This window comes from Miscanthus floridulus, chromosome 14 (genome assembly GCF_019320115.1).
Source record: "Miscanthus floridulus cultivar M001 chromosome 14, ASM1932011v1, whole genome shotgun sequence".
Classification (NCBI taxonomy): Eukaryota; Viridiplantae; Streptophyta; class Magnoliopsida; order Poales; family Poaceae; genus Miscanthus; species Miscanthus floridulus.
In genome coordinates, this window is record NC_089593.1 from 52,265,521 (window position 1) to 52,288,250 (window position 22,730).

The 22,730-nt window shown below is 41.7% G+C and overlaps 1 pseudogene; it reads right to left on the reverse strand.

Annotated features, from left to right (window-relative positions):
- LOC136503437 (pentatricopeptide repeat-containing protein At5g56310-like) overlaps positions 1–22,730 on the reverse strand; it is a 49,479-nt pseudogene that overhangs the window by 7,990 nt on the left and 18,759 nt on the right.

Sequence of the window (22,730 nt, forward strand, 5' to 3'; positions counted from 1 at the left end):
ATAAAAACCGAAAGATTGAAGTTTTTTTTATATGGTGCAGGAGATATCTACTATGCATAAATTGGCACAGATAGTTTATGAGAGCTAAATCCGAAACATTTTTTTACTCTATAAAGCGGGTATTCAGGAAACTCCAAGTAATATTGAAGCGTAATAAGGAGCACACTGTAGGCAAGCTAACAGCGGAGACTATGAACACAATAGAACTGCCTCTATGTTGGCTAACCTTGATAAGGCTCAAAGAAGAAGACATTGTCATATTGTTGTTTGGTGGGCCGGTTGTGCTCTTGCTGAGATGTGTCCAAAACCGCAATGGCACTATCTCTGCACGCAATCAAGAACCCATTTGTAAGATAGATGGCAGTTCGGCCATAGAAAATAAGAGCACAGGAAAAAAGCATCTGAACTACGAACACCTGCTTTGGGCGCCATATATTATTTTGCTAAGTATCTATTAACTGCAGAGATATGGCAAGAAAGGTAGGCTATCTTCCACATTCAGAAGCACGAAATTATTTGATTCTTCTAATATTTGCTTCATGTTGCATGTCGAGGCACCAAACATACATAAAACAGGGTATGGGCCCGATATTGCAGATCCTAAGACAGGTATGATTTCTATTTTCTTTTACCTACCTGTCTTCCTTGCTGTAGGTAGCTGCATTTTTCTTAGCAGCCTGGCAACAAAACCACCTGCAGCATGTTATGAACTACAAAAGAGGTGGTCAGTAATATGTCTACATCGACAAATGAAATTTCCCTCACACTCCATGATAACTCCAAAACTTTTTTTTACCGGCAACAACTGTCGTCATATATGAAAAGTACAGGGCACTGAGCCATTCCAAGGAAATACGGTGGAAAAAGTTCAGCAAAAGATAAATAAGACGAAAAAGGAAAATTGACACACCACACAATTAGGAGGAAATAAGCAGCATTAGTTGGCAACATGAGGAATATGTTGTGGCCAAACAATAATAAAAGAATAGGAACTACAAATCAAGGACCGAAATCTAGTTCAAATACCAAAAAGAAATATAGATGACTAAATCTCTCCAAAGTCAGTTGAGAAACCTCTCTCCCAATGTTGGTCAAAATCCTAAGAGGTAGGATTAGAACCCAAAAAGCGGCTATTTTAGTATACAACCTCTCCAAGCCATCATGTGGCCACTGGTGGTCGCTTTGTATTCTAGGTAAACCAAACACACATATAAGAGAAACCTACCGTTTTTTCATGACCACTAAATTTTTACTATCACTTCTTCAGTACCAAGATTTTTGCCGTCAATTAGTGTTATATGAGATTGTAGGCAACTGATAAAAGTCAAAGGCATGGAGAAGCCTACATGAACAAAGGAAATTTCCATCACCATCCATGCTCCAAGCCTTTTCACTGAAAATCAGTACAAGCTAGCATCATGTATCAAGTCTACAAATTTGTGAGGTACATAGACGAACTGTGTCAATAACAAAACTGAATCAAAGATAACGAAATAAACACCACCGCGGCTGCACTTCGGTCATTCTCTGCACCGCACTTGCACATATGGTAAGTAGTAATCGGTATAAACTCTGTAGTAGAAGTAATTTTAAAAGGAGATTGACTGTAGGCATGAGCAAAGCTCACCAAGACAATAATGATCTGGCAGGCAAGGAAGCTGGAGTTTCTAGATTAACCTTAATGAACTCTGAATTCTAAAATTATCACAAAGAGAAAACAAAGAGCATTTGTTTGTCTTGCTTAAGCAGAACACTTGATGTGATATTGGTAAACTGAAGGACATTTTAGTACTCAATCTTGATAATTTACATGATCCTAATTAGGCGAGATGGAGAGGAAATCGCAAGGAATGTGAGGGGTGGTACCTTGAGTAGGACAGGAAGCATCTGATGGCAATCCTGACACACACTGCTGCAATAGATAGGGAGAAGATCAATAGAACTGAAATCAACAGCCGGAATATACATGGAAGCAGATACTGCAAACCTAAAACTAATCAATGCACCACAGGATTGATCCCTTGGTGCAGTCACCCGCTCCCGGTGAGTCCGGCCACTCGTAAAGCAAAATCATGGAGCAAGAAACATTGACAAGGATTCTGAACCTCGATTGACATAAAAAATATAGGAACAACGTGTAGGGAACCGACAGGCTCCAAGAAGAACAGACAGAGCATTAAGGCTACAACCCGCAGCCCACATCAACGAATTCTATGGAACGCGCGATGTCAGATTTGCTACCGTAGGCCTCCTCAGAAAAAGAAGGCAGGCTGCTCTACATTAATAGGTGAGGGAGAGAAGAACCTGTAATAGGAAGACGGAGGAAGGGCTCGCCGGCGACAGAGGTGGGGAGACGCCGCAGGGAGATGCTCGGGCAATGGCACAAGTGAAAGCTCTAGTTTGGTTTTGGTGAATTGATGAAACCCTAAGTGCTAACCTAGTTTATCAAGTGATCATGAGATAGGTAGCACACTTCAAGTAGAGAAGCAAATGAAGATCATAACATGACAATGGTGATAGCATGGAGATGATCAAGGGCTTAAACTTGAAGAGAAGAAAGAGAAAAACAAAAAGCTCAAGGCAAAGGTATAACTTGTAGGAGCTATTTTGTTTTGGTGATCAAGACACTTAGAGAGTGTGATCACATTTAGGTTTGATAGCCATACTATTAAGAGGGGTGAAACTCATATCGGAATGCGGTTATCAAAGTGCCACTAGATGCTCTAACTCATTGCATATGCATTTAGGATCTAGTGGAGTGCTAACACCCTTGATAATATTTGTGAAAATATGCTAACACATGTGCACAAGGTGTTTGCAGGGTTGAGATGGGTTTGGGTCGGCGCTTTCGGGAAAATAGAATGCCTATTTTCTATTGTGCCGGATGCAAATTCTTGGTGGTTGACACATTGGAGCAAGGGTGGAAAAGATAGAAGTGAGAACAGAGCTGATGCCAGCGTCGGTCTAGTGACCGGACGCTGGATCTAGAAGCACCGGACACTGACTGCCTGTGTCCGGTCGCGTTGACTGTCGGTACAGTGGCTAGGGTTTACCACCGGACGCTGGGCTGTGTCCGGTCGAGGTGGACCGGACGCGTCTGGTCGAGGAAAACCAGGTTTCGACCCTTACTGTACTCGACCGGACGATGAGGTTCCAGCGTCCGGTCAGTTTCTATCGGAGCATCCGGTCAGCGTCATAACCGTTGAAATCTAACGAACAATGTTTGAAGCTGATGACGCGTGGCGTCCATCTGTGGACCGGACGCTAGGTCCTAGGTCCGGTCAAGTGGACCGGAGCATCCGATCAGAGCGCAGAGTACCCAGTGAAGGGGTACAATGGCTCTATTTCATGGGGGCTTCTATTTAAGCCCCATGACCGGCTGTGGCTCACATCTTTGGCCATTTTCATTGACATAGCAACCTTGTGAGCCTAGCCAAAGTCCTCCCACTGATCTACATCATTGATTCATCATTATAGTGAGATTGAGAGTGATCCAAGTGCATTGCTTGAGTGATTGCATCTAGAGGCACTTGGTGTTCGTGTTTCGCTGCGGATTTCGCTTGTTACTCTTGGTGGTTGCCGCCACCTAGATGGCTTGGAGCAGCGAGGATCGTCGAGCGGAGGTGGTGATTATCTCTGGCTCCAATCATGGTGATTGTGAGGGGTTCTTGACCTTTCCCTGGCGGAGCACCAAAAGGTACTCTAGTGGATTGCTCGTGGCTTGTGTGATCCTCATCTTGTGTTGGTTGTGCAGCACCCTATTGAGGGTTTGGCGTGTGAAGCTAATTAGCGTGTGAACCTCCAAGTGAGTGAATCGCCACAACGAGGACTAGCTTGCCGGCAAGCAAGTGAACCTCGGTAAAAATCATTGTGTTCATCATTGATTCCGAGGTGATTGGTCTTCATTGTTATTCATCTTTGTGATTGATTGGTACTTCATCTACACGGCGGTATAACTATCCTAATCACTCTCTTTACTTTACCGCAAACTAGTTGACAAGCTCTTTAGTGTAGCTAGTTGTGAGAGCTTGCTTGGTTGGTTGGTGTGGCTCTTTAGTTAGTCTTTGAGAGCACACTAACATAGGATAGTGTCTTTGCTATTATGTGAATAGACACTATCTAAACTAGAATTGTGGTAGGTGGCTTGCATTTTAAGTAGTCTAGCACAACACTCGCTTCGCCTCATAATTGTCTAACCACTTTGTTAAGTGTTGTTGTAGAAATTTTATTAGGCTATTCACCCCCCTCTAGACATTAGGACCTTTCAAGTGGTATCAGAGCCGAGGTCACCATTATTTGAGGCTTAACAACCTTCGGTGTTAAAATGGCTCAAATCAACAACACCAAGAAGCCACCCTAATTTGATGGCACAAATTATCCTTATTGGAAGTCAAAGATGACCACACATATCAAGTCAATCAATAGAAAGGTGTGGAAGGTGGTAGAAACCAAAATTGAGATTGGTGATCCGAAGAATCCCACCGGCGCCGAAGAAGTGCTTCTCCAAAACAATGACATTGCTCTAAGTGCCATTCATGATGCAATTGATGAGAGAACATTTGAGCAAATCAAGAATATTGAGATGGCACATGAAGCTTGGAGAAAGTTGGAAGAATCATTTGAGGGCACTCAAGCCGTGAAGGGTGCAAAGGCATACATTCTCAAAGAGAAGTTTGCAAGCTTTAAGATGAAGGAAGATGAAAGTGTGCCAGAAATGTTTCATAGGCTTCAAGTGCTTATCAATGATCTCAAAGCACTTGGAGAAGAGGTGAAGGACAAGGACTTCTCCCACAAGTTCTTGAGATGCTTACCTTCAAGATTTGGTACATTGGTCACCATTCTAGTAAGAAGCGGTTTAGACACTATGACACCAAACTAAGTATTGGGAGACATAATGACCAATGATACCTATAGAGATGATGATCAGAAGGAAAAAAAGAAGGAGAAGAAAGATGAGAAGAAGAAGAGCATGGCATTCAAAGCCACATCATCCAAGGGCAAAGCCAAGCAAGAAATATCTAGTGAAGAAGATGATTCATGGGATGACGTTGATGATGAGAAGATGGCTCTTTTTGTCAAGAGATTTGGCAAGTTCATGGTGAAGAAGGGCTATCATGCAAGAAGAAAGAAATCTTCATTCAAGAACAAAGAAGAGTCAAGAAGGTGCTTCAAGTGTGGAAGCAAAGATCATCTTATTGCTCAATGCCCATACAATAGTGACATTGATGATGACAACAAGAACAAGAAGAAGGACAAGAAGGATAAGAAAGAGAAGAAGGACAAGATGGCCTTCAAGAAGAAGAAGGGTGGTTCATATATAGTCACTTGGGATAGTGATGCTTCCTCAAGTGATGATGATGATGATGATAGTGATGATCACAAGACCACCAAGAAGAAGGTTCTTGCAAGCATTGCCATCAATGAAAAGCCTTCTCTCTTCGAATCTTCATCATGCTTCATGGCTAAGGCCACTAAGGTACAATCTTGTGATGATGAAAGTGATGAAGAACACATTGATAATAATGAACATGAAAGTGAAAATGATAGTGATAGTGATGATGATGAACCTACTAAAGATGAATTATTTGACATGCTAGAAGATGCTAAAGAACACTTTGACATTAAGAGAAGGGAATGCAAGAGCTTGAATAAGGAGGTAAAAGCCCTTAAGCAAGCCCTTGATGAGCTCAAAGCAACTCATGAGAAGCTAGAGGTAGCCCATGAGAAGCTTGGCAAGGCTCACAAAAAGCTTGAAAAAGCTCATTCCACTTTGCTTAATGAACAAGATAAAAAGAAGCATGTTGAAACTTGTGATGTAGGTGTAACTTGTGATTTAATCAATACATCACTATCTATGCCTATCATTGTTGCTACTACTAGCCCTTCTTGTAGCACTTCCACTTCTACCTCATCTAGTAGTGATGGTCTCACTTGTGAAACCTCACTAGTGGTTGAGAATGAGAACCTCAAGAAGGAGGTCACTAAGCTCACTCACAACCTAGCTAAGGCTTATGGTGGTGAGGACCGCTTGCGTATGGCCTTGGGTAGCCAAAGAGCTTCTCTCTACAAAGAGGGATTGGGCTATACCCCTAAGAAAGGCAAAGCGGCCTTTGCTCCTCACAAGACTAGTTTTGTGAAGAACAATGGTCGGTTTTGCACTAGTTGCAAGCAAGTTGGTCACAAAGAGCAAGAATGCAAAAATAAGAACAAAAATGCTAATGTATCCTTTATTAAGCTTGATTCATGCTATATGCTTACTAAGGGTACAAATGGTGTAAAGGCTAAGTTCATTGGCAAACCATGGATGGGCTCAAAGAAGAAAGCCATTTGGGTGCTAAAGAGCCTAGTAACTAACCTTCAAGGACCCAAGCAAGTTTTGGTACCTAAAAAGAATTGATCTTCTTTTGTAGGTCAATTACAAAGCTGGAGGAAGACATTGGGTTCTTGATAGTGGGTGCACTCAACACATGACCGGTGATGCAAGAATGTTCAACTCAATCAACACCAATGGCAATGATGGTTATGATAGTATCACATTTGGTGATAATGGCAAAGGCAAGGTCAAAGGGCTTGGTAAGATTGCTATATCCAATGACATGAGCATATCCAATGTGTTGCTAGTAGAGAGCTTGAACTTCAATTTGCTATCCGTAGCTCAATTGTGTGATCTTGGATTCAAATGCATATTTGGAATAGATGATGTAGAGATCATAAGTGTAGATGGCTCTAACTTGATCTTCAAAGGATTTAGATATGAGAATCTATACTTGGTTGATTTCAATGCTAGTGAAGCTAGATTATCCACATGCTTGTTCACTAAGTCTAGCATGGGTTGGTTATGGCATAAAAGGCTTGGTCATGTTGGAATGAAACAATTGAATAGATTGATTAAGCATGACTTAGTTAAAGGCTTGAAAGATGTTGTGTTTGAAAAGAATAAGCTTTGTAGCTCTTGTCAAGCCGGCAAACAAGTTGGAAATACCCATCCTAAGAAAAGCATGATGAGCACTAGCAAAGCATTTGAGTTATTGCACATGGATTTGTTTGGGCCAACACAATACACTAGTATCGGTGGAAATAAATATGGATTTGTGATAGTGGATGACTACACTAGATACACATGGGTATTCTTTCTAGTGGACAAAAGTGATGTGTTTGCAACATTCAAATCATTTGTCAAGGGCATTCACAATGAGTTTGAAACAACCATCAAGAGAGTTTGAAGTGACAATGGTAGTGAGTTCAAAAACACTAGAATTGATGAGTTGTGTGATGAATTTGAAATTAGACATCAATTCTTGGCCAAGTACACACCTCAATCAAATGGCCTTGTTGAGAGAAAGAATAGAACACTCATTGATATGGCAAGGTCTATGCTTAGTGAGTACAATGTGAGTCAATCTTTTTGGGCCAAAGCTATCAACACGGCTTGCTATTGTAGCAACCGCCTCTATTGTCACCGATTGAAAGAGAAGACACCATATGAGCTCTTGAATGGTAGAAAGCCCAACATTGCATATTTTTGGGTCTTTGGTTGCAAATGCTATATCTTGAAGAAAGGCACTAGATTGGGCAAGTTTGACAAGAAATGTGATGAAGGATTCCTACTTGGTTATTCCACTACAAGCAAAGCATATAGAGTATGGAATTTGGATAGTGGTACTCTTGAGGAAGTTCATGATGTTGAATTTGATGAAACCAAGGGTTCACAAGTAGAGAATGAGAACTTGGAAGATGTTAGAGGCATTCAACTTTCAAATGCCATGAAGAACATGGATATTGGTGAATTGAGGCCTAGGCAAGTGATTGATGATGAAGATGATCAAGTGCAAGTGCTCTCCAACTCAAATGTGCAAGATGATACAAATCAAGCTAGTGCAAGTAACTCTCATGACATTGATCAAGATCAAGTGGCTAGTACATCATCTCAACCCAATGATCTAGCAAGTGCAAGCAATCAAGTTCCATTGCTCCAACCAACAAGTATTGCAAGAGATCATCCTTTGGATACAATTATTGGTGATATTTCAAGAGGTGTACAAACAAGATCAAGATTAGCATCATTTTGTAAACACTTCTCTTTTGTGTCATCCATTGAACCAAAGAAGATAGATGAAGCTTTGAAGGATGTTGATTGGGTGAATGCTATGCATGAAGAATTGTTAACACTGGATTTTGGTCGACTTTGGAGGATGACAGGTGGACCCGCATGCGGGAAGAAGGATATTCGGCAAACAAAATGAGTGGTCAGCTAAATGCTTGTGCAATCGGTTACTTCAGAAGGTGGTGACTCCATTCGGGAAAGCAGAAGATGGTAGGCAAAGCCGATCGAAAAGATGAAAGTTGTAATAATAAAGGACTCTGAGAGTTTAGGGCAAGGAATCGTAGTTTCCAAGTTTGTTTAAGAGTTCCTTTGTAAATCGTAGTCTTTTAGGACTCGTGTTTTGTCTAGGGTATAAATATTGACCCTCGACCATTGTAATAGGGGTTCACAACCAAATCAATACAACCGGCCCCGTGCCAACTTTCGAGTCCTTTTGTCGTGTCGTCGAGTTCTTCGAGAGGAGTCATCGATCCGTCGACCTTCGTAAGTTCCGACAACCTTGTTATCATGTTTAGTATCATGCGGTGGATTTAGACGTGATGCAAGTAGTCTTGTTTGTTTTCAATGATCGTGCGGTGGATCTTTGCTTGACAATCAAGAAGTCTTTGCTTATGCTTTGTTTATGAGTAGATACCGTGCGGCAGACGTTTGCTCAATATGCTTAGTGAAAGCAAGACAGTTATCAGCTCTATTAGATACGGCAAAATCTAAATAGATTCATTAAGTTATCCTGTGTTGCATGTTTTAAATATTTTATATATTTGTAACACACTTCTGCCCAATCTAGATTGATATTGTTCGGCCCTCTCTTATGGTTGTATTTGTGCTTCAATGATCATTGCTTTTCATATTACCTTTGCAAATAGATAACATGCTCATAATGGCTGAATTATTTTAATCTAGATTATCATATGTCGTGGGTTCATGCATGTTAATTACGTTTAAGCTTTAACGAAACTAGGTGTCGTGCGGCAGATGCAGGTTTTAGATTAGTTTAATCATGTTTATTTGCATGTTCCTTCTTCATGTACCCCAACTCGGCTGGACTGCTGAGCTTGGTTATGCATTAACTCATAATTAATTTCACTTGTTCAAACATGTCTTCCCATGCACATGCATTCGACAATCGGATCTTTACGTGTGTTCATCTTACGATTAGCTGAATGGTTCATAAACTTGTTGGCAGACAGCTTCCTATAGTTGTATGTCGTTGTAAGTGGCTTCAGGGTCGTATATATGGAACTGTCTGGTCTCACCCGACATGTTCCGGTTTGGTATTTAACTGTTTTATCCCTTGTTAGTTTTTTTCAGGTCAAACTGACTGGCACGTTTCCGGATCACGAAGCACCCGGGGACCCGATTGAAGCCACGCTTTCCGGCTTGCTGTGTGTGAGGCACAGTGTGTCACATTTTGTGTCAACACACTTTTTGGCACGCTCGGTGGGACAATCTGTTAGTTCAAGATGGCGTCTGAGATCAACAATGATCATGTTCTGGATGTGAGCATGGCAGAATTGCTAGATAATTACAGGGATTTAGTGCTACAAGCATGTGAGCAATACCAACGGAAGTGTTTGATGTCTTTTTCCAAAAACAAGAGCAACAAAGTGTTTCAAAAGCAGTCAATGCCAAGGGTTCTTCTTCCACATCAAACTGATTACACTGAAGAGGAGGATGCTCAGAAGATGGTAGCCCTGGTTTATAAAGCTATGGGAGAAACCATGACAAACCATCACACAGCTTTTCTGAATACCTTTCGGGCAATCATGATCAGTACTTTTGGTCCAATGGTTGATAAATACTTTGAAGAAAATGTTGGCCCACTCAGTGGACCGACACTTTTCAATGTTCTAAAGCATCAAGAGAAGCCTGTTGGAAAAGAAGGAGCATCGACTTCAAATATAGGTGGATTGACTCACACTGAAAAGCAGTCACATCCCACCTATGGCCAGGTGACATTTGGTACCACAGGAGAAGTGCCACCTTCAGCTTATAGAGTTTCTCCAGCATCAAACAGATTGTAGAAGAATATGTATGGAGATGGGTATCAAGAATTTACTGATTACAATGCTATCAATGCTGTGCCAAATCCAGGGTATAGGAGTGTTTCAGGATTGCCTTCTGGAGTGCAAGTACAAGGAAATCAGGATTTAGGCATTGATGTTTTGATGCACAGGATGGCTGATATGATGCAGAATCAGTTCGGCTTGAAGCCAAAAAATCAATCCTATTCATACAAGTCTCTTTATCCAGAGTGGTACAACAGAATGGCATTACCTCCAAGGATGAAGCCTCCAACAGATTTGACCAAGTTTTCTGGTCAAGATGATACTAGTACCATAGAGCACGTCAGTCGGTACTTAATGCAGCTTGGAGAAGCTGCTTCAGATGAAGCTTGGAGGATTCGATATTTTCCTTTGTCTCTTACAGGACTAGCTTTCACGTGGTTCACGTCTTTACCAGCTCATTCCATTAGTACGTGGGCAGAGCTAGAGCAAAAGTTTCATTCATATTTCTACACGGGTACTAATGAGAAGAAGTTGGTCGACCTCATGAATCTGAGGATGAGAACAAATGAGACACTATTGGAATATCTTCGCAGGTTTAGGGAGACCAAGAATATGTGTTATTCTCTGAATTTACCAGATGATCAACTACCTGGAATAGCTATAGCAGGAATGCTGCCGAATATCAGGGAGAAGTTGTTCGGCATGGAGTTTGATGATCTTGGCCAACTTGCACAGCGTTTAGCAGCTATGAGTAATCAGGCCCAAGGATTCAGGAGAGATAACCGCTTTCAGAAGAACAATGCCACTAATGAGGTGTATCAAGGTTTTCTGGATGAAGCGACTGAGTATATTGATGAAGATGAGATAGCTGCAACTGAGTTGAATTGGGCAAAGGAGCCTACTCAAGTTAATCAACGTTGGTTGAAACAACAAAAGGGAACCTATGATTTTGATGTCACTAAGGCAGACATGCTTTTTGCATTATTGATGAAGGAAGGACGCATCAAGCTGCCAGAAGGACATCCCATGCTACGTCCTGAAGGAGTAAAAGACAAAAAGTATTGTGGCTTCCATAACACTAATTCTCACTCTATCAATGATTGCCGAGTGTTCAGAATACGAATCCAGAAAGCTATCCAAGAGGGACATTTGAAGTTTGATGGCAAGATGAGAATTGATGATCAGCCTTTTCCACAAAATATGATTTCTTTCTCTGTGAATATGGTCTCTACCAATGATCTCAAAGGTAAAGGCAAGATGAAGGTGTTGACTTCTGATAGGGCAAAGAAAAGTGGTGCTATTGACCCGGATCGGCAAGTCACCAGTAGAGAACTACAGCAACGAGTTCGGTTTCAGAATAGCCGAACCGAGAAAGGTCAAACTTCCAAACCCAGAGTTACATCACGTATTTTGCTAAACAAGTGGCAGAGAGAGCAAGAGAAGGAATACTATAAGAAGCAATGGTTTATGGAAGAATGCCGAAGGTATGAGGAAGAGGTATACTGAAGGGAGCAAGAAGAATACATGACAGAACAGGAGCAGTCTCATTGGGGTTGTTCATTCTTTAGGCATTGTTGGAATGAAGGCTTGAGGTTGCCTGCTAGAAATAATTGTCCGGAGTGTAGTGCTCAGTACTCCGAGTATAGGCAATCTCGAGTCAACCGCCGTCCCGTCTATGAAAGACTTGGAACGGAGGTTCCTGAAGATGATCGACGCTTAAAAATAGATGATTTTGAGAATTAGCAAAGGAAAAGATTTGCAGGTCAAGGTTGGATTCATGATAGGGTGCATGATGAAGAAGCTGATTCCTATAGATACGTATGGCAAAAAGGACAGTGGTGTCCTCTAGGCCTGAGGAAAAGTCAGAAAAGAAGAGTTCAACGGTTGAGGAATAGGGAGTTGAAACAGGAAGTTACCGAAACAAAGCAAATATGGCGTCCTAAGAAGAAGCCTGATGGATGTGGTCCTTCGGCTGATGCTTGCATGGCTTTCTTCCTCCCATCAGAGTTTATAGCTCCCGAAAGCCAAGATGTCCAAGAAGAGGTGTACTCTGATTTTGATGAAAGTGAATGTCAGGATTTGATGGCCCAGCTTGTATTAACACAGCAGGTTGTTTTTGACAAACCAATCAAGAATCGTCACATGAGACCACTCTATTTAAAGGGATATGTCAATGGCAAGCCTTTAACTAAAATGTTTGTTGATGGAGGGGCTGCTATCAATATCATGCCTTATACTACCTTTAGAAAGCTTGGGATGACTAATGAAGAATTGTTGAAAACTGACATGGTGCTTAGGGACTTTGCTGGCAACCCTTCCGATACCCGAGGTGCTATCCATGTCGAGCTGACTATTGGGTCGAAAACTCTGATTACTACCTTTTTTGTCATTGATGGCAAGGGGGCATATAGTCTACTCTTGGGCAGAGATTGGATCCATGCTAATTGCTGCATTCCTTCAACCATGCATCAAATTCTCATTCAATGGATTGGAGATGACGTTGAAGTTGTACATGCTGATGATTCGGTAAGCGTTGCTGCCACAGAATCTACCTACTGGGAATATGAAGGCGTCGATTGTTTCTCTGGAAAAGTGTGGAAAGAAGGTCCTATAAATGTTTTCAGTGAGGGCCAATGGCCGATCCAAGCAGTCGGCTCTCATAGTAATTTTTAATAGGAAATCCTATCGATGGCAACAAAGGAAAGTTGGGACGTGGTTTTATGTCGGCTGATAAGTTGGAAGAAATTGATGTTGGTGATGGTTCTAAGCCAAGGCCGATGTATATTAGTGCAAAGTTAGACCCAGAATATAAATCAAAGTTGATAGATCTATTGAAAGAGTTTAAAGATTGTTTTGCTTGGGATTACATGGAAATGCCTAGATTGGATCGTTCCATTGTTGAGCATCGATTACCCATTAAACCTAGATTTCGTCCTTACAAACAACCTCCATGGAAGATATACAAAGAGGAGGTATTGGCCGATGTGAAGAAGGAGGTTGAAAGATTAATAGAAGCAAACTTCATTCGGCCATGCAAGTATGCAGAGTGGATTTCAAATATAGTACCGGTATACAAGAAAAATGGAAAAATGAGGGTTTACATAGAATTCAGAAATCTTAATAAGGCCACTCCCATGGATGGTTACCCAATGCCAGTTGCCGATTTACTAGTAGATGCAACAGCAGGTTATGAAGTCATTAGTTTTATGGATGGTAATGCTGGCTATAATCAAATTTTTATGGCAATGGAAGATATTTCAAAAATAGCCTTCAGATGTCCTGGTCATATTGGTTTGTTTGAATGGATAGTCATGACATTTGGGTTAAAGAATGCCGGTGCAACTTATCAAAGAGCTATGAATTATATTTTTCACGAGCTGATCGGCAAGATTGTAGAGATCTACATCGATGATGTAGTGGTCAAGTCTAGAAATCACGAAGGACATTTAGCCGATTTAAGAAAGACTCTGGAGTGCACAAGAAAGCATGGCTTGAAGATGAATCCAAACAAACGTGCCTTTGGAGTTTCGGCTGGTGAGTTTTTGGGATTTTTAGTTCATAAAGGAGGAATTGAAGTTGGGAAAAAGAGCATGGAAGCAATAGACAAAGTTGTGCCACCAACCAATCTCATAGAATTACAATCATTGTTAGGCAAAATCAACTTTGTAAGAAGATTCATATCCAATCTATCAGAGAGAGTTTTACCCTTTTCTCCTTTATTAAAGCTCAAGAAGGATCAAAAATTTGTATGGGGTGACATACAACAAAAGGCTTTTGATGAGATCAAGCAATATATGAAGGCACCACCTGTGCTGGTACCTCCACAACTTGACAAGCCTTTTAAGTTGTATGTGGCAACCGATAGCCTAACGATAGGATCGGCCCTTATGCAAGAATTTGAAAGAAAAGAAAGAGTCATAGCTTATCTTAGCCGAAAGCTGCTAGACCCGAAAACAAGGTATTCGGCTACAGAAAAACTTTGCTTGTGTGTGTATTACTCATGTACCAAATTTCGGCACTATTTGTTGAATGCCGAATGCGTGGTAGTTTCTAGTTTTGATGTAATCAAACATATGCTATCAATGCCAATTTTGAATGGAAGAATTGGCAAATGGATTTTAGCATTGTCAGAATTTAATTTAAGGTACGAATCGGCAAAGGCGGTAAAAGGTCAAATTATTGCCGATTTTATTACCCAACATCGAGATCTTTCTGTTGAGACGATAAGCATTGTGCCTTGGGCCTTGTTCTTCGATGGATCATCTTGTAACAAAGGTGGTGGTGCTGGTATTCTCTTGATTTCCCCACAAGGAAAAACTTTTGAGTATGCGGTTCCTATTGAATTTCATGTTACTAATAATCTGGCAGAGTATGAAGCGTTGCTTAGAGGGCTTCAACTTCTTATAGAAGTAAAGGCCGTTGCTGTTGAAATCTTTGGGGATTCTGAGTTGGTGATTAATCAACTGAGTGGTCAGTATGAATGCAAGAACAATGTGTTAAGAGAATATTATGAGGAGTGTAGAGAACTTTTGAAGAATTTTCTGGTAGTAACCTTGCATCATATCCCTAGAGAGTACAATGAAGAAGCAAATAAGTTAGCTCAAGCTGCTTCTGGATATCGAGAGAGTCGGGAAGTTTTTGCTATAGAAGAAGGTGTTTTAAATACTGATCAAGTAGATGGTGATTGGAGATACGAAATTACCAATTATCTGAAAGGTCCATCTCAAAAAGTTTCCCGAAAACTCAGGTACAAAGCTCTCAAATTTGTGTTCCTTGATGATCAGTTATATTACAAGTCCATCGATGGAGTATTGCTCAAATGTTTAAGTCAAGAAGAGGCCAAGAAAGTGATGTATGAGGTTCATGAAGGATTGTGTGGTGCACACCAGTCAGCTTATCGGATGAAGTGGATAATTAGGAGAACTGGTTATTTTTGGCCAACTATGTTGGAGGATTGTTTTGAATATTACAAAGGGTGTCACAATTGTCAAAAATTCGGCAATATTCAAAAAGTTCCAGCGTCTGCTATGAATCCCATAAGTCTGACAAGCCTTAACCTTTGCTGTACTGCCTTCAACATAGTTAACTGAAGGAAAACTTAGATTGAAGAGGCTCACAGGGGTTATCTGATGCATGTATAGCTGGAGCCACATTTGAATTAGCCACCAGGGACCATTCACACAAGAGATTTCTTCACCTTGGCGCATCTGAAGAGTAATCTGATGCATCATATGATAAACAGACCCTAAGAGATATTTGCCTAGTGGGATCTGAGTGCCTGCAGCTAAGTCTTTAGCCATCACCATGTGATTCAGAGTTGGTTCATTGGATTTTCCACAGAAGATGAATCTGCATAGCCACATATTCATGAAGGCTTTCAACTCTTTGTCAGAAATGGTGCTAGATGCATTCATGTAGTTCTGGATGTATTTGACCCATCCACATCCAGAGCTGACGGCTCTTTGATTACTTTTGCTCTTGTACTTATGAGGGTATACTGGTAGTGACATGTTCAAGCCAGTCATCATGAACACGTCGGCTAGAGTGATGGTCATCATACCATGGCCGAAGATGAAGGCATTAATGGTGTCAGACCAAAAATGGGAAGCTGCTATCAAAAGGGAATCATTTCTGGGTGTTTCTGCTAAGGACAATTCTAGACAATGACTGATGTCTTGACTTTCCCAGTGGCTGCTACTTTTCTCCAGCATTCTCCTGTACCAATTCCGCCATCCAGCGATTGGGGGAAATGGCCAATTCTTGAACGTGTTTGGCCATCGGTTTGGCAAGGTGATCCCAGATTTGAAAGGGATTTTTTGGGTTTCCTTCTCGATAATTTCAAAAGGGTTAGGATTTCCCATTGGGCCGAGGAAATAGGAATCGAGGTTGGCAACATAAGGGATCAAAATCTAATTCTTGTATTCCTTTAAAGGGTGATTAAAATCAAAGAGGAATAAGCCAAAAGAAGAACGGGAAGATCAAGTGGAAATTGCCGAATATAAGTGAAGTTTACCTCTGGAATTTCATCCTGGGTCGCCATTGAAGATTCGAAGTGGGTCCGAGGTTGCGCTGAAAGCTTGAATTTTTTTTGGACAGCGGCTGCGGTGTTGAACGGTGCTGACCTAGGAGGAAGAAGGAGCTTGTGGTCAATTTCAGAATAAAACAACTTTTATCCCGAAATTGAGGGGGCATGTGTTAACACTGGATTTTGGTCGACTTTGGAGGATGACAGGTGGACCCGCATGCGGGAAGAAGGATGTTCGGCAAACAAAACGAGCGGTCGGCTAAATGCTTGTGCAGTCGGTTACTTCAGAAGGTGGTGACTCCATTTGGGAAAGCAGAAGATGGCAGGCAAAGCCGATCGAAAAGATGAAAGTTGTAATAATAAAGGACTCTGAGAGTTTAGGGCAAGGAATCGTAGTTTCCAAGTTTGTTTAAGAGTTCCTTTGTAAATCGTAGTCTTTTAGGACTCGTGTTTTGTCTAGGGTATAAATATTGATCCTCAACCATTGTAATAGGGGTTCACAACCAAATCAATACAACCGGCCCCGTGCCAACTTTCGAGTCCTTTTGTCGTGTCGTCGAGTTCTTCGAGAGGAGTCATTGATCCGTCGACCTCCGTAAGTTCCGACAACCTTGTTATCATGTTTAGTATCATGCGGTGGATTTAGACGTGATGCAAGTAGTCTTGTTTGTTTTCAATGATCGTGCGGCGGATCTTTGCTTGACAATCAAGAAGTCTTTGCTTATGCTTTGTTTATGAGTAGATACCGTGTGGCAGGCGTTTGCTCAATATGCTTAGTGAAAGCAAGACAATTATCGGCTCTATTAGATATGGCAAAATCTAAATAGATTCATTAAGTTATCCTATGTTGCATGTTTTAAATATTTTATATATTTGTAACACACTTCTGCCCAATCTAGATTGATATTGTTCGGCCCTCTCTTATGGTTTTATTCGTGCTTCAATGATCATTGCTTTTCATATTACCTTTGCAAATAGATAACATGCTCATAATGGCTGAATTATTTTAATCTAGATTGTCACATGTCGTGGGTTCATGCATGTTAATTACGTTTAAGCTTTAACAAAACTAGGTGTCGTGCGGCAGATGCAGGTTTTAGATTAGTTTAATCGTGTTTATTTGCATGTTCCTTCTTCATGGACCCCAACTCGGCTGGACTGCTGAGTTTGGTTATGCATTAACTCATAATTAATTTCACTTGTTCAAACATGTCTTCCCATGCACATGCATTCGGCAATCGGATCTTTACGTGTGTTCATCTTACGATTAGCTGAATGGTTCATAAACTTGTTGGCAGACAACTTCCTATAGCTGTATGTCGTTATAAGTGGCTTCAGGGCCGTATATATGGAACTGTCTGGTCTCACCCGACATGTTCCGGTTTGGTATTTAACTGTTTTATCCCTTGTTAGTTTTTTTTCAGGTCAAACTGACTGGCACGTTTCCGGATCACGAAGCACCCGAGGACCCGATTGAAGCCACGCTTTCTGGCTTGCTGTGTGTGAGGCACAGTGTGTTACATTTTGTGTCAACAAGAATTGAATAACTTCACAAGAAATCAAGTATGGGAATTGGTAGAAAGACTAAAGGGACACAATGTGATTGGAACCAAATGAGTCTTTAGAAACAAGAAAGATCAAGATGGGATAGTTGTAAGGAACAAAGCAAGATTGGTAGCACAAGGCTATACACAAGTTGAAGGTCTTGACTTTGGAGAAACATATGCCCCGGTTGCTAGATTGGAAGCAATTAGAATCTTGCTAGCCTATGCTCGTGCCCACAACATCAAGCTCTATCAAATGGATGTTAAGAGTGCATTTCTCAATGGTTATATCAATGAAGAAGTATATGTTGAGCAACCTCCTGGTTTTGAAGATGATAAGAAGCCCAACCATGTGTACAAGTTGAAGAAAGCATTGTATGGCTTGAAGCAAGCACCTAGAGCATGGTATGAGAGATTGAGGGACTTCCTCCTCTCTAAAGGGTTCACAATGGGCAAGGTTGACACCACTCTTTTCATCAAGAAGATTGGAAAAGATCTATTTGTATTGCAAATCTATGTAGATGACATCATATTTGGATCAACCAATCAAGAATTTTGTGATGAGTTTGGAAAGATGATGGCTAATGAGTTTGAGATATCCATGATTGGAGAGTTGAGTTACTTCCTTGGTCTTCAAATCAAGCAATTGAAGAATGGTACATTTGTGAGTCAAGGCAAGTACATCAAGGACATGATCAAGAAGTTTGGAATGATTAATAGCAAAGTCATTAGCACACCAATGGGAACCAATGGCAACTTGGATAGTAATGCAAGGTGGAAACATGGTGGATCAAAAGTTGTATCGGTCTATGATTGGAAGCCTACTCTATGTGACCGCATCAAGGCCGGATGTCATGTTTAGTGTATGCATGTGTGCAAGATTTCAAGCCTCACCAAGAGAAAGTCATTTGAAGGCTACAAAGAGGATATTGAGATACTTGAAGCATACACCAAATGTTGGTTTGTGGTATCCCAAAGGAGCAAAGTTTGAGGTAGTTGGTTACTCTGACTCAGATTATGCGGGATGCAAGGTTGAAAGGAAGAGCACATCAGGCACATGTCAATTGTTGGGAAGATCACTTGTTTCATGGTCATCAAAGAAGCAAAATAGTATTGCATTATCAACCGCCAAAGCCGAATACATATCCACTGGTAGTTGTTGTGCACAAATACTTTGGATGAAGGCCACTTTGAGTGATTTTGGAATTAAGTTCAAGAAAGTGCCATTGCTATGTGACAATGAGAGTGCAATCAAGTTGACAAACAATCCAGTGCAACATGCAAGAACAAAGCACATTGATGTCCGCCATCATTTTATAAGAGATCACCAACAAAAAGGGGACATTTGCATTGAGAGTGTAGGCACCAAAGATCAACTTGCCGATATATTCACCAAGCCATTGGATGAGAAAAGGTTTTGCAAGCTAAGGAATGAGTTGAACATATTGGATTTCTCAAATATGTGTTGATGCACCCCCACTCATATGACATGCCTCTCCTTCGAGCAATCCAAGGTAAAAGTTGATTGGCATGACATACATCCTTGCTAAGGACATGTTTAGTGCATCTAGTCATATTTTCAATCTTATTAGGACCTTGCAAGTGGTTCTATCTTATTAGGCTCATTCATGAAAATCAAATGAATTTTGATGTCAATATGGTATCACTATTGCTTCTATGCTTGACTTGATCTAGTGATGGCATATGACATGTTTATGGGCTTGTAAACCTAGTGTTTAATCTAGAAAATGAACTATAAGTGTTTAACTCAACATGGTACAAGATAACCCTTATTTGGAGGTGTGAAGAAGCTTGTACTTGGATCAAACCGAGTTAAATATCTTTGGGAAATAATCTAGAATTGAACCAAATTTGGGGAAATGACCCTCACCCCATTGATTGACATTGATAATCTCGACCCTACAAGTAATTCTATTTAGAACCTTTGTGGTCATTGATGACAAAGGGGGAGAGAAACAAAGATAAAGGGGATAAGGGGGAGAGAAACAAAGGAAAGGGATCAACTAAAATTTTGAGCACACAAGTAGGGAGAGCAAGCTCATGAACTTGTATGGTGCATTTGAACGTGCATTTCATATGTTTGCTTGCATGGCATAAGTTCCATATTTATAATATCCATGCTTGTGTGATGTATGCTAGTTGTAGATTTGAATGATGAAATGCAAACTAGCATGTATAGGATATCTAGTGATTTCACTTCCAAATATTTCTAAGTGGTATTGAGCTAACCATGATGCTAAGGATGGTATATTGGTGCACTCCGATTGGTATCACGCTTCAAAGGTCCATCTTTTATACCTTAGCATCATATGGTAGACATTGACTCCTACATTTCCTATCTAAGCATATGTGCAAGCTTCAATCCAAACTCTTAGCACATATATAGGGGGAGCAATTGCTACCACTTAGGGTTCATGAAACTTGTCCATATCCTTTTACACATGGTAAATATGTTTGGGCAAGCAACATGGATTCAATTGAATTTCAATTCCTATCTTTGTATAAGGGTTGTCATCAATTACCAAAAAGGGGGAGATTGAAAGCTCTAGTTTGGTTTTGGTGAATTGATGAAACCCTAAGTGCTAACCTAGTTCATCAAGTGATCATGAGATAGGTAGCACACTTCAAGTAGAGAAGCAAATGAAGATCATAACATGACAATGGTGATAGCATGGAGATGATCAAGGGCTTAAACTTGAAGAGAAGAAAGAGAAAAACAAAAAGCTCAAGGCAAAGGTATAACTTGTAGGAGCTATTTTGTTTTGGTGATCAAGACACTTAGAGAGTGTGATCACATTTAGGTTTGATAGCCGTACTATTAAGAGGGGTGAAACTCGTATCGGAATGTGGTTATCAAAGTGCCACTAGATGCTCTAACTCATTGCATATGCATTTAGGATCTAGTGGAGTGCTAACACCCTTGATAATATTTGTAAAAATATGCTAACACATGTGTACAAGGTGTTTGTAGGGTTGAGATGGGTTTGGGTCGGCGCTTTCGGGAAAATAGAATGCCTATTTTCTATTGCGCCGGATGCAAATTCTTGGTGGTTGGCACATTGGAGCAAGGGTGGAAAAGATAGAAGTGAGAACAGAGCTAATGCCAGCATCGGTCCAGTGACCGGATGCTGGATCCAGAAGCACCGGACGCTGACTGCCTGTGTCTGGTCACGTTGACTGTCGGTACAGTGGCTAGGGTTTACCACCGGACGCTGGGCTATGTCCAGTCGAGGAAAACTAGGTTTTGACCCTTACTGTACTCGACCGGATGCTGAGGTTCCAGCGTCCGGTCAGTTTCTACCAGAGCATCCGGTCAGCGTCATAACCGTTGGAATCTGACGAACAGCATTTGAAGCTGATGACGCGTGGCATCCATCTGTGGACCGGACGCTAGGTCCTGGGTCCGGTCAAGTGGACCAGAGCGTCTGGTCAGAGCGCAGAGTACCCAGTGAAGGGGTACAACGGCTCTATTGCGTGGGGGCTTCTATTTAAGCCCCATGACCGGCTGTGGCTCACATCTTTGGCCATTTTCATTGACATAGCAACCTTGTGAGCCTAGCCAAAGTCCTCCCACTCATCTACATCATTGATTCATCATTATAGTGAGATTGGGAGTGATCCAAGTGCATTGCTTGAGTGATTGCATCTAGAGGCACTTCGTGTTCGTGTTTCGCTGCGGATTTCACTTGTTACTCTTGGTGGTTGCCGCCACCTAGATGGCTTGGAGCAGCGAGGATCGTCGAGCGGAGGTGGTGATTGTCTCTGGCTCCGATCGTGGTGATTATGAGGGGTTCTTGACCTTTCCCCAGCGGAGCGCCAAAAAGGTACTCTAGTGGATTACTCGTGGCTTGTGTGATCCTCATCTTGTGTTGGTTGTATGGCACCCTATTGAGGGTTTGGCGTGTGAAGCCAATTAGCGCGTGAACCTCCAAGTGAGTGAATCGCCACAATGAGGACTAGCTTGCCGGCAAGCAAGTGAACCTCGGTAAAAATCATCGTGTTCATCATTTATTTCGAGGTGATTGGTCTTCATTGTTATTCATCTTTGTGATTGATTGGTACTTCATCTACACGGCGGTATAACTATCCTAATCACTCTCTTTACTTTACCGCAAACTAGTTGATAAGCTCTTTAGTGTAGCTAGTTGTGAGAGCTTGCTTGGTTGGTTGGTGTGGCTCATTAGTTAGTCTTTGAGAGCACACTAACATAGGATAGTGTCTTTGCTATTGTGTGAATAGACACTATCTAAACTAGAATTGTGGTAGGTGGCTTGCATTTTAAGTAGGCTAGCGCAACACTCGCTTCGCCTCATAATTGTCTAACCACTTTGTTAAGTGTTGTTGTAGAAATTTTATTAGGCTATTCACCCCCCTCTAGCCATTAGGACCTTTCAACAAGGAGACGCTCAATTCTGAACATTGACAATAACTTATAAGATGCTCGTCGATGGCACGAGATGTCCTGTCGGCGCAGGTGCGCCGCGCTCGCACCGCACCAGCACCCACTGGCAGCCACTGGGTCCCGCCTATGCTGGTGCGGTGCCACGTCGAGGGCACCCTCAGGTCGCACTGAAGGCAAAATGAAATGGCGTGGGCATGGAAATTACCAGGGATGGGAAAGAGGACCAGCAGGGAAGAACAAGGACAGGCCTTGGAACCTTCCGGAGAGGATGCAGCACCATAGTCGTGCAGCTGCCTAGAGGTTGCAGACGACGGAGCAGCGTTGAGTCCCAAGGAGGCAGTGGATGGGCCCCTTTGAGAGAGCGGACTCGCCGAGGCCAAGATTGGCATGGGCTCCTTCCCGTGCGAGGCCGCGGAGGAGCGTAGCCAACGAACAAAGGCTGGTGCAGGCGGAGGCGGACGGCGAAGCGGTAGGGTGAAAGTGCATCTAGCCCTTTAGTGGGTTTTGGATGATTGAATGATAATGTGATTAAAGGACTAACCCATTTGCTAAGTGTGGACAGGTAATAGATTATCTCACAGGTACTTAATGAAAGCCAAAATAATGTGTTGTTGTGTAAACAATC